This window comes from Triticum dicoccoides, chromosome 4A, assembly GCF_002162155.2.
Source record: "Triticum dicoccoides isolate Atlit2015 ecotype Zavitan chromosome 4A, WEW_v2.0, whole genome shotgun sequence".
Taxonomy (NCBI): Eukaryota; Viridiplantae; Streptophyta; class Magnoliopsida; order Poales; family Poaceae; genus Triticum; species Triticum dicoccoides.
The window spans coordinates 442,178,925-442,190,932 of NC_041386.1; the positions used below are offsets into that span (position 1 = coordinate 442,178,925).

A 12,008-nucleotide genomic window follows, 5' to 3' on the forward strand; every position below is an offset into this window, starting at 1 on the left:
ATCTTTCACCTTTTCTTTGTTCATGTAGGCTTTGAAGAATCCGCATATATCCGCATCCAGGGCTATGAGTCGTTTCCTGATGCACACTAAAATAGTATTTTGTTTCATTTGTAGACATCAAGCGAAAAGGAAAAGCCTCGTGAGGCTATGGTTATGCATATTGCCCTCTTAATGCAAAGATTAGTTGGTTCACTTGTACTTCTTATGTGCTGGATAGATTATACCTAGGTTAGATTATCTGACCTTCTTATGTGCTTGTAAAGAAAGTCTTGGAAATAGCAAATAGGAATATCCCCTAATTTTTATTTTTTGCCAAGACATATTAGATGGACATAAGAAGACTGATCCTTTTAAACTTTGTTGTTCTAATTGTGTTCTTGTCTGTCAGATGAACTAGGCATGCTCTAGCCATTTTGATTCTGTCATATTAATTAGTGGTGTGCAATGAGTTAAACTGAATAATCAGCATCACCATTTGAAGGTTGAAGGGTGCTCTTAAAAAATAATTTGGACATGTTCCTAGCACAGTAAGAAAATTATGTTATATAACCTTATTAATGCACCATAATTTTTAATGTTAGAACAGATTCCTTTCTTCCCCGAGAAAGAAAATGTAAATAGTGTAGAGAAATATAAATCATGATTATTCAGTAGAATTATATAGCTATTTGGGTGTACTTCCTTGGTATTTGTGGACAACTATTTACCCCTTAAATTATCTTATAAATTGACAATGATGATGTTTTGATGCAGTCTGCAATTTTGGCTTTGTAGCAGTTGCTATAGAACAAGATTTTATCCCATATCCATAGAAGGTTCTTGAAATGAGGAAAGGCTTTATTGTGCTCGGCAAGGATAAAGATTTTTGTGCATGAGCTATGACTAGCAATGGCAGTTGGCAGAACCAGAATGGAAGTCATATTGCCTCCTTTTATTGAAGTTGCTATTTCAGTGAGTCCTAATTCCACTACTTCAGAGTTCAGACAACCAAAAGGATTTAGCGCATTTATTTATGTTCTTCATATTTGTAGGGTTTTGGATTGGATTATAGCGAGCTAATTGAATCGTTTTACTTACGCACTGTGAAAAGTTGTGGAACAAAGCTACAACTCTGACTAGCCTAAGGGGCTGAAATAGAATCACCAAAACACTCATATGCTCTAGAACTTATGGGGGAACATGACCAAGTGGTCCTACTGCAGTGCAGCAGATTATGAGTTAACATCCATCATCACTCTTTGTGTTACCACTCATCAAAAGATAATAAATTTTCTCTGTTCAAAATCTATCATTATATTTAGTCCTCGATCATATAGGAAACTAGACAATTCCCCGCGCGTTGCTGCGGGAATTGGTTGCAATAATTTTGATAAATTCGGCTGAGTGAAAATGTAATAATGAATTTATTTTACTTGATTATTTGATAGATGTATAACAGTTTCATAGGATAAATAGCACAATATCTTCTTCCTTGTGAACGAATTGTACATCTGGGATTCCTTTCTTGATGTACTCAAAGATGTATTTTCCAGCCCTGGATGGATGATCCTTTGTGGTGTCGTGTTGAAATGAGATGCTGGTTACTCGCAAAAGAAAAAGAAAAAAGAAATGATATGCTGGTTGTTGGCGTTTTTGTAGCATTCTTCATCTTTGTAACAGCCGCTATGTAGTCTTTGTGTCTTTCTCTTGTTTGTTGCGTTGATGAAGGTGGCAAAACTTTTCTTGGTGCATGAGATCGCATGCTATAGGAAAATAGGTATGCATGGTGTTAATTTCGTAGGAGGAACCGAGAAAACTACTTTGTATGTAATAGTTGTACCTGTTGCCTTCCTGCTGGTTGTCCATGTAGTTTGTAAAAGTCAATATTTAGGTGTAGGGAAGATGAACTTCTACAGATAGAATGCTACGGGTGCTGTTATATATAGATGTGGGGCAGAAAAAAAAATTGTAACCAAGCGATGTTGTTTTAAGAATTATTAATACACAACTAATTTAGCAGTGCCCCGCAAAAAAAAACTAATTTAGCAGTGAATGGTATTAAAAAAATAGCAGTGACTGTATAGAAAGTCATAAATGGTATTTATATTGTGATTCTAATCACCAGTAAATTAAGCAGTTACTGTATGTATTAATATAGCACATGGATGTAAGATTTGGGCGTGGTGATTGTTTGGATGGCTTACTTGGAAAGAAAATGTAAATACGTTGATTGGCCTCACTGAACGACATAGCAGCAAGCAAGGTCAAGAACGAAACGTTCACCCACAAGGCTAGTTTGGCCAAGCAAAAAATTTCATCATGTAGGCACCACTTATTCGGAGGCAGAGTGCCCAGGCCTTCAACCAAAAATGGTCTGACATTTTTAAAACACTGGCACAGTTTGAGCTGCATAAATTAGGTAATATTTATAGGAAATTTTAAGTCATGTGTCTGGTTTATAATATTTGCATGAAATAAAAGGTGTCCCTGATGATAACATTTCTGGGTTACAATGGAAGCTCAGCAAAATTGGTATGAAAATAAGAAATAATATGTACCAGTAGGAGGTAGAAATCGAATTCGTTTGTGTATGCAGTGAGGGAAGACAAACGAAGATAGCTACCGGGGTGTCGTCAAGCACGCACAACCTGACAAAGTGCAAATTTGTGATGGAAAGCAGTAATATGGCATACAGAATATGGAGGAGATCGGAGCGAGTTTCTCACCGGCTGCAGTATGAGAATTCTGGGAGAGACCCACCCGTACTGGAGGACGATGATACAAAATGAGGTGAGGTACTTAGGTGTAGTAGACTTTATAGGGCAAAAATCCATCAGTTTCTCTCGAGATTGTGGGGAGAGGAAGTGGAACGTCACGAACGTTATTAGAAGAGGGAACGCCAAACATCAATTAGGCACCTGCAACAGGAGTTTATTGTATTTTTAGCAGCCTGTATGCAACAACAACAAAAAGCAGGCTGTCCGCTATAGATCATAACCGGGGACGATAAACTATGTGGGCTGGTGGAAACAATGGGCTGCAGAGGGGCTGAAGCAGTAGGCTGTGTAAGGTTGGTGTGACATTTTTTTCATAAGAATATATAGGGATTTATACATAAGAAAGAACAGAATACTCTTTCCCTCGAAACAAAAAAGAACAAAATACTCTTGTGAAGAACAGAGCACAGGCACAGTACCTTGAAGTCCACAGATGGCATCGCCATAGTCGAGTTTGCCGTCCTTGGCAGCAAATCAACAGCCAACAAAATTTTCTGAGCACTAAATCAGCGGGGCAGCACCTGCAGGAAAAGGGAGCCTCCGCCCAGTCGGGATGGGCAGCAGTGGCGTGCATCCCATGGCTGAGGACGGAGTGCCCACCAGAGGGAATCCAGCCACGGAGCACCTCCGGACGTCAGCTGGCGGTCCGATTCCGGTGGAACCGATCGAATCCGACCTTCCCACCGAAGGCAGATGCGTCTTGTCCGGAACGGGAGGGGAGCTGGGCACGAGAAGGGGGACACAGCCCGAGAGAGTCGTTAGAAAATCAGAGGGGAGATAGGCCAGCGGTCCTGCCGGAGGGACGACGCGCGGCACGCAGAGGGAGCTGGGCCGGCAGGACTGCCGGAAGGCCGTCGCGCCGCACGCAAAGGCTCCTCCTGCCTGAGGGGTGTGAGAGGCGGTCCGGGCTGCCGCGTCGGAGTGTTCAGAGGTGAGCTGAGCCGGCGGTCCTGCCGGAGGGGCGCCTCTCCGCACGTAGAACGCTCCTGCCTGAGGGTGTGAGAGGGGCTCCTGGCCGCCGCCACCGCCGGTGGCTGCCGCCTCCGCGCGTGATGCTATCCAGGGGAATGGGGGCGAGATGGGTTGGGTTGAATCAGGAAATTGACGTTGGTGCATGGTTAGCCTCTCGTGGTCCTACTGGTGGTAACTGAAGCTGATGTGGATGTTATGTACTATGGTGGGTCTCACATGTAAGCCACTAATAAAATGCTGATGTGACTGGACTGATGATGTGGACAGGCTGCATGTCAAGAGAAATAGGTTAGTGGGGATGAACTATTTAGGTATTATAGATAAGTCACCTTGGCAGAGTTAAATTGGTATTAAGCATCACATAAAGGAAGCATGTGACTTCATCGCAACAATGAGCATTGCTTACAAATTAATTTGTTGGCCCATGGCAATGCACGGCAGTCAACTAGTCTCTATTCTTAATGGACGAGTTGGTTGAATAGTCCCACCACTTTTGTTTAGTTTTTTTTGCATCCGGCTTTTTGTCCCTTCCCCACTGAGGGAGTCCTGGATTAGGGGGTGTTCGGGTAGCTGGACTATACCTTCAGCCGGACTCCTGGACTATGAAGATACAAGATTGAAGACTTCGTCCCGTGTCCGGATGAGACTTTCCTTGGCGTGGAAGGCAAGCTTGGCGATGCGGATATTCAAGATCTCCTACCATTGTAACCGACTTTATGTAACCCTAACTCTATCCGGTATCTATATAAACTGGAGGGTTGTAGTCCGTAGGCAATCAACTCCATATACAACAATCATACCATAGGCTAGCTTTTAGGGTTTAGCCTCCTTGATCTTGTGGTAGATCTACTCTTGTACTACCCATATCATCAATACTCCCTCCATTCCTTTATGTAAGGTGTATTATTTCCGGCACGGTGACCAAGGCACATAATTATACACATGTTACGACGAAATTAACCTTGGCAAGATCATTGATTAGCGGCAACTAAATCTTTAGGCAAGGAAAGTAAGAGATAAACACAATCAGGAGAGAGATACTTTCCTCTTTTCTCTTTACAAGAAAAGATGCATGCAATCAGAGGAGAGATACTCTCCTTCTTTTGAAGGGGTAATGATGGAATTACGAGGAATTAGAAGAAATGCACCTTACATTGTGGAATTTTATCAAAAAACAAATACACCTTATATAAAGGAATGGAGGGAGTACTAATCAAGCAGGAGTAGGGTATTACCTCCATCGAGAGGGCCCGAACCTGGGTAAAAAACATCATGTCCCTTGTCTCCTGTTACCATCCGGCCTTGACGCACAGTTCGGGACCCCCTACCCGAGATTCGTCGATTTTGACACCGACATTGGTGCTTTCATTGGGAGTTCCTCTGTGCCGTCACAATCAGGAAGGATGCCTCCTCCCGTCTTTAAAGACGGCGTCGTTGCTAAGGGAGCCTTGGCTGTCGGCCAAACCCTCCGGCTAGGTGGTTTCCTCATGACCGCCTGTTCGGCTGTTGCGCCGACGGTGACCTCTCGGGTCATCAAAAGCAACCTACACGTCAGCTCGAAGCTCGTCGAGCAGCTAGATCCAATGGAGCTCTCTTCCGTAAATGAGCTCTTGGATCGCATCGCCGCCCTGGGGGTCGCTACGGATTACGACCAGGTTGGGCTTAAACCCGATCTAAGAGAAATTAACTCTCCCCAAGTCACCCACCACGTTGCCGTGGTAGAGGCGCAGTGCGGCGATCCTTCATCTATTTTAAGGACTAGCTACGTCCGAATTCCTGACTTCTCCAAGCCGGATACCCGCGGAGAGGAGGATATAACTCAAGACCTGAGCTTAGGATCAGGCAACGGGCTAGATTCGTTGGACACCATCCAAGAATCCGAACTTCAGAGTTCGGAAACTCTTCGGCCTTCGAATCTTGGATTGGGTGAGGTTTCAGATTCAACGACACCCGCCCACCCGAACATAAGCGATCTCTCCCAAATCAGGCAGAGGCCCGAGGAAACGGTACATCATTACTGGGCCAGATTCCTCCTGGTTATGAACAGGATAAAGGATTGCCGCGAGGGAGACGCAATCTCAATTTTCTGCAGTAATTGCACGGACGAGGGAATCCTTAACGCCGTAAGTCGTCGTGATATTACACGCTTCGCTGACTTGGCGTCTATAGTACAAAAATATTGTGCGATGGAAAGCGCCTGGAAAACCGAAATAAAATTTTGGGATAATCCGGCCTTGAATAGTAATCCCGTCCGAACTAAGAGGGTGCATCATCATAGGACACCCGGGATAAACACCAAAAAGCCAAAACCCTCTACAGGGCATGGAACCGTACTGGAAAGGTGGCTTGATGGACCCTGTAGAATTCACAGTGCAGAGGACGCCACACCAACTCATAGCCTTAGAGCATGTTGGATACTCCGGCAGGTGGCCAAAATTGGCGAGGACCTCTTAATCCTGGAGGCCGCAGAAAGCCAGCCCGAGGACACCAGTACCGTTCTCACAGTCTTCGAGACTTTCGCATCAAACAATATGCGAAAAAGAACACTCCGCAGCCTCGCCGAAGTCTATCAAGTTGCAACAATAAATCCATGGAGCGACACTGCTATTACCTTCAACGCAAGTGATGAACCTAGATTCTGAACAGCCCGAGCACCAGCCGCATTGGTCCTCAGTCCCATAGTGGACGACTTTCGCCTCACCAAGGTGCTCATGGATGGAGGCAGCAGACTGAACCTCATTTATGAGGAAACCCTTCAAAAAATGGAAATAGACTGGAACCGCATCGAGCGAAGCAGCACAACCTTTAGAGGAATAATCCCCAGTCGGGAAGCGCGCTGCACAGGAAAAATCACGCTAGATGTGGTGTTCGGCACGCCAGATAATTATAGGTCCGAAGAAGTCACGTTTCAGGTGGCCCCGTTTAAGAGCGGACATCACGCTTTACTAGGGCGGGAAGCATTCACAATCTTCCAAGCAATACCCCATTACGGGTACATGAAGCTTAAGATGCCCGGGCCGAATGGAATTATCACTCTAGCTAGTGATCTGGACATAGCACTTCGCGCCGAAAACAAGACAGCCGCATTAGCCCTTGAGGCGCTATCCGAAGCCTTAGCGGCCGAGGAACTGACTGCGCCGCGCTCCACGGTTAACAGGGATGATGTGATACTCGATAAGAGATCCAAATCCACATCCTTCAAGCCAGTCGACGAAATAGTCAAATTCCAGGTCCATCCAACGGACCCCAACAAAACAGCTTCAATCAGGGCACGACTGAACCCTGATGCAGACGCCGCACTGCGAGAGTTCCTACGAGAGAACTGGGACATCTTCGCCTGGCACCCTTCAGACATGCCAGGGATCCCACGCAGGCTGGCCGAACACAGCTTAAATATCCTAAAAGGATTTAAACCTGTCAAACAAGCCCTTCGGCGCTTTTCCGAACCCAAGAGACAGGCTATGGGAGAGGAGCTCGCCAAGCTATTAGAGGCCGGATTCATCAGAGACATAAAACATCCGGACTGGCTAGCAAACCTGGTGATGGTACCAAAGAAGGACAAATCCTGGCGCCTGTGTGTCGATTTTAAAGACCTTAACAAGGCTTGCCCAAAGGATCCCTTCCCCCTTCCCCGCATCGATCAAATTATCGATGCCACCGCAGGACACGATTTGTTGTGTTTCCTCGACGCATACTCCGGTTACCATCAAATCAAGATGGCAGAATCAGACCAAGCTGCAACAGCATTCATCACACCATACGGCCCATTCTGCTTCAACACAATGCCCTTCGGGCTAAAAAACGCCGGCGCAACATATCAGCGCATGATCCAGACATGTCTGGGAAACCAGATCGGCAAAACAGTGGAGGCGTATGTGGATGATGTGGTCGTCAAATCAAGACATGTCGAATCCCTAGTAAACGACTTGAGGCTTACATTCGATAACCTCCGACAATATGACATCAAGCTCAACCCAGAAAAATGCGTCTTCGGCGTTCCAGCCGGAAAGCTCTTGGGCTTCATTGTATCCAGTAGAGGAATTGAAGCAAACCCAGCCAAGATCCGAGCTTTGTCACAATTGGATGTCCCAAAGGACCTTAAACAAATACAAAAATTAACCGGGTGCGTGGCGGCTTTAAGCTGCTTCATCTCCCGCTTGGGAGAAAAGGCACTACCCCTTTATCGCCTCCTTCGGCGCACCGAACACTTCGAGTGGACGGATGCCGCCACGGCTGAACTTGATGAAATAAAAGCCATATTGGCAACAAACCCAGTCCTGGCCGCGCCAATCACCGGCGAACCAATGTTATTGTACATTGCAGCAACACACCAAGTTGTCAGCGCAGTGCTCGTTGTCGAGTGGGAAACGGACGGACACAAATTCCCCCTTCAAAGGCCGGTCTACTACGTGTCCACTGTCCTCACTCCATGCAAATCATGGTACCCGCATTATCAAAAGATTGCATACGCGGTATTCATGGCATCCCGGAAGCTACGACACTACTTTCAAGAGTGTTCCATAACAGTAGCCTCGGAAGTGCCACTAAACGATATTATCAACAACCGCGATGCAACAGGCCGGATTGCAAAATGGGCCATCGAGCTTCTCCCGTTTGATATAACCTATAAGCCATGGCGAGCTATTAAATCGCAAGTTTTGGCCGACTTCGTCGCAGAATGGACGGAGGCCGAGCTCCCTAAAGAGTACGGCACATATTCAAACTGGATTATGCATTTCGACGGCTCCAAAATGTTGGCCGGACTGGCGGCTGGCGTCGTCCTGACGTCCCCCACAGGAGACACAGTCCAATATGTGCTCCAGATCTTGTACATGGATTCCAACAACGCAGCCGAATATGAGGCCCTCCTACATGGCCTCCGGATAGCAGTATCCAGTGCCTAGAGGTACGCGGGGATTCAAACCTCGCGATATCCCAAATAAATGGAGACTTCGACGCCAAGGACCCAAAAATGGCATCTTACCGCAACGCCGTCCTAAAAATGTCAGCTCGATTCGAAGGGCTGGAGTTTCACCATATAGCCCGAGAAAACAATCAAGCAGCGGGCGTCCTGGCACGCATCGGAGCAAGACGCGATGCAGTCCCCCCCCCCAATATCTTTTTGGAAAGATTGTTCAAGCCATCCGTAGCATGAGAGGGGGAACCCGCAAATAACAGCCCGGACCTAGCTGCACCACTCGACGCCGAACAATCTGACATAATTGGAGCCTCTGCCAATGAAATTACACCTTCAGCCCACGTAATAATGGCGGTCATCGCCCCGTGGACAGAACCATTCCTAGCCTACCTTACTAGGCAGGAACTCCCGGAGGACCAAAACGAGGCCCGCTGCATAGTGCGGCGATCTAAAGCCTATAGAGTCCATGAGGGAGAGCTTTATAAGAAAAGCACTACCAGAGTCCTTCAAAGGTGCATCTCCGAAGAGGAAGGGCGGAACCTTCTGGCTGAAATTCATGCCGGACTCGGTGGTCACCACGCCGCTGCTCGGTCCCTTGTTAGCAAGGCTTTCCGTACATGCTTTTATTGGCCGACGGCCCGGACAGACGCTCAACGATGCGCTGGTTGCCAACTTTTTGCCAACCAAAGCCATATGCCACCCACCGCACTCCAAACTATACCCATCACCTGGCCTTTTGCGGTCTGGGGGCTTGACATGGTCGGACCCCTTAAAGGTGGGACCGATAGGAAAAAATACTTACTGGTCATGATGGATAAATTCACCAAATGGATAGAAGCCAAGCCTGTTAAAACGGCCGAATCCGGACCTGTGATAGACTTTATATCCGGGGTTGTACACCGTTATGGCGTCCCCCATAGCATCATAACCGATAACGGTACAAACTTTACCGCCGACGAGGTAAAACTCTGGTGCAAAAACATGGGCATCAAGCTCGATTATGCTTCCGTCTATCACCCACAAACCAACGGCCAGGTCGAACGTGCAAATGGTCTTATCATGAGCGGCATTAAACCCAGACTAGTGCGGTCCCTCAAGGAATCTAACACGCACTGGGTAGAGGAGCTCGACTCCGTGCTATGGGGGCTGCGGACCACGCCAAATCTCACCATCGGATACACACCATTTTTTATGGTGTACGGCGCAGAGGAAGTTCTGCCCTGCGACATAATTCATGACTCACCTAGAGTGCGCATGTACGAAGAAAGAGAAGCCGAGCTCAATCGACAGGACAACTTGGACGCCCTGGAGGAGGAGCGTGACGTGGCAAAAGCCCGTTCCGCATTTTATGAACAACAGGCCCGAAGATATCAAAGCAGAGAAGTACGGGCCAAAAATTACAATGTTGGCGAACTAGTTCTACGCCTGCTGGATAAGAAAAAGGACAAACTCAAGCCCAAGTGGGAAGGTCCATTCATAATCGACCAAGTCCTGACTGGCGGGGCGTATCGCCTGCGAGATGCGTCGGATAACCGACTCGAGCCGAACCCGTGGAACGCCACCCGTCTTCGAAGATTCTATGCCTAGCGCCGGACTCTGTGTTCGTCTCCTTCCTTTGTCCATTTTTTGCATTTTTCTGTCTTGCATTTCTCTCCTTCCCCTCTTTTCTTTCATAGCCCTTAAAGGCTCATCTAGTGATGCGCCACTCGTGCTCATTAAACCTGGGGGCTTCTTTAACAGAAGCTTATTTATACGGGCTTCACGCCCAACACATGCGTCAAACTTCCGCATGTACCTTTCTTTTCACCATTATATGCATCGATATGACTTAAGTTTTGGCCAAGCTGGGTTGCCTGGCTCCTGTGCTTATCCCTACGTTCCCGATTGTTCGGCTAGGCGGTAAAGGGAGCACCTCTGTGATTGTTACTGCCGGGTCAGCCGAATGTGTACCTCAGACTGGGTGAAGCCGAAAGCTAGCGTTCTTAAGAGAATATTCGGTCGGTGAGATAAAAGATGATCTTTTTACTCATTCTATGCGCCCCCGGATGCTTTTTTCTGCGTCTTTTTACGCAGTCCGGACATGCACTTTAGGGCATGCCTCCCAGCGAAAGGAACCCCTAACGGAACTATTCTCTCTGGAAGATGTTTCTTACTAACCATGTAATATAACATAACTAGTTGGGCACTTGTCTGATAAAGCACTAATGACCCCTACACCTGGTCTCCACGCATACCACGGTTCTTATATAACCGCTATGGTATTTGGACACACTCCGGACCGTCAGGTCCCGAGGTTGAAGCGAAAAGGTCGGCAACGACAAACGATCTACAATCCGGCTAGAAGGCATTACACATGTCAATTCAAAATTACATAGTCATTCTGACTGATTGTATTCCTCTTCTATACCATCTAACAGGCTGTCTAATTTACAGTCCTGCTGGAAATACTTCGCGGCCAACTCTACTTGGCCGTATACTAAGCTCACAGGGATCTCCTTCCCGTCAGGCCCCACTGGTCCGACCTCGTCCATGTGGTTTGGGTCAGACTTCGTAAAACGGGTCTTCACCATGGCCCAGGCTTCCCTAGCGCCTTGTCGGCAGGCCGATATCTTCCATAACCGGAAGCGCCCTGAGCTCCCTTCAGCTTCTCCGCAAGCTCTCCAAGGCCCTCGGGCATGGAGTGGGCAGGCCATAAGGCTTGGGCAACACCTCGCATCGCCTGCCGAATTCGCTCGTGCAGTTGCATGAGTTCGGGAAGAAGGTCACCCCTAGAACCGGGCATCTCCTCTACAGGACGACCTATGAGCATACCTACAGACATTACTCTGTTAGTCGACTTCCTCGTCAAACTCTTTTTTCAAAGTTCGTTCAAGCACTTACTAAATATGCCGCGTCGAAGCCGCTGATTCTCCTTCGTGGAGTCCGACAGCTGGCCACGAACATCTTTAAGTTCGACGTCCAGCCTGGTGTTGGCATCCTGAAGATCATTCTTCTCTCGCCTCACCTTTGTCAACATACTCTCATCGGCCTTTAGCCGGTGTAAGAGTTGTTGCTTTTCCGTATCGAGTCCGGCGCCATCTGCAACATGATTTGTCAGATTTGCACCCACACCGCACAATACTAATCTTTCGAAGTGTATCTTACCTGAGGGGGTCCCTTTGGGCTCCCCTGCTGCGGCTAGTGCGGCCTCTAGTTGGGCCTTGCACTTTTCCAGCTCCTGGGACAGTACAGTATTCTTCTCTGTAAGAACCTGCATATTAAATGATCCTTAAATCAGTTGCTCTAACTGTTTCAAGTCTCGGGGGCTACTGGTATATATATATATATATATTTGACCAAAATTTTCTTACCCGTATGTCTTT

The 12,008-nt window shown here is 47.3% G+C and overlaps 1 long non-coding RNA gene across 6 annotated transcripts; it reads right to left on the reverse strand.

The window, feature by feature from the left end:
• Positions 1 to 1,392: 1,392 nt before the first annotated feature.
• Positions 1,393 to 3,943, reverse strand: LOC119286068. 6 transcript variants are annotated; one of them, XR_005140249.1, is made up of 6 exons: positions 3,176 to 3,875; positions 2,706 to 2,897; positions 2,538 to 2,627; positions 2,184 to 2,385; positions 1,820 to 1,889; positions 1,393 to 1,742 (listed from the first exon to the last, which is right to left on the reverse strand). It is a non-coding gene; the product is annotated as an uncharacterized LOC119286068 (long non-coding RNA). The 6 variants fall into 6 exon arrangements; XR_005140245.1 differs by having other exon boundaries at positions 1,820 to 2,385; positions 3,176 to 3,943; XR_005140247.1 differs by having other exon boundaries at positions 1,393 to 1,889; positions 3,176 to 3,872.
• Positions 3,944 to 12,008: the final 8,065 nt, after the last annotated feature.